The sequence below is a fragment of the Micropterus dolomieu genome, linkage group LG15, assembly GCF_021292245.1.
Source record: "Micropterus dolomieu isolate WLL.071019.BEF.003 ecotype Adirondacks linkage group LG15, ASM2129224v1, whole genome shotgun sequence".
Classification (NCBI taxonomy): Eukaryota; Metazoa; Chordata; class Actinopteri; order Centrarchiformes; family Centrarchidae; genus Micropterus; species Micropterus dolomieu.
Window position 1 is genome coordinate 23,977,860 of NC_060164.1, and position 995 is coordinate 23,978,854.

The following is a 995-nucleotide window of genomic DNA, read 5'->3' on the forward strand; positions in this document are numbered from 1 at the left end:
GGGGTGGAGAACAAACAAAAACAACCGAAAACGCACCGTCCAAACACACGAAACATATCCGACAAGGCCAAAATAATAAACACAGATGTGCACAAACCAGGATCATGACAAAACCACTCTCTGCCCTGGTTAACTTTATGATAAAATAAATAAATTTTCAATACAAGGCCACACAACACAGCTGCATGTTATCAGAGTCATCTCATATGGTTTTAAGATCAGCTATGATAAAATATATATTTTTACAAACCAACATACTGTAAATGTCTAATATAAAGTGAGTTGGTATTGAAGGTAAAACACATAGAGGAAGTTGACGTGAGTAAGCTGAACTTGGGGTTACTATAAGTCACAGTACAGTGTATCACACGATTACTGCCTTCCTCAGGAAGCATACTTACTATTTTTGTTACACACTTCCTCTGTCAGCTGGAAAGTGCTGAGTTATAGTTTGTGAGATATTTGTGTAATGACATAATCTTTTGTTTGGATGAGACAACACTTATGTGCAGTAGTTGCTTTTCTCTGGACCTTTAAAGACTGTTTGAGAACTGAAGCAGGCTAATCAATGATGAGAAATTTTATTTCAAAGAAATTTTGAAGCAGTTTTTCTTCTTTGAACAGGAGCTTTACTTAGTTATTGAGTATGCTTACTCGTCATACAATCCACAATGGGTAGGTGCTGATGTACTGTATTGTTTTTGTACTGTTTTTCCGGTGTTTATTTGATATTGTCTTGGTTTGGAGTTTTGTAATCTAGTTTATTATTTTGGTTCTTTCGTTTTTAGTTTCTTAGTCACTGTCTTCTCTCTCATCTTAGTTCTTCTTCCTGCACCTTGGTTCTTGTTTTAGTATTTACTTCAGGTTCCTTGTCTACATTATTTTGGGTCTAGTCTCCTTTGTACTTTAGCTCTGTGTTCTCCTTTTGAGTTCTTGTTCATTGTACATGTGTGTTTCTGTCTTATTGGTTATTCTCTCTGCCCCATGTCTGCTTG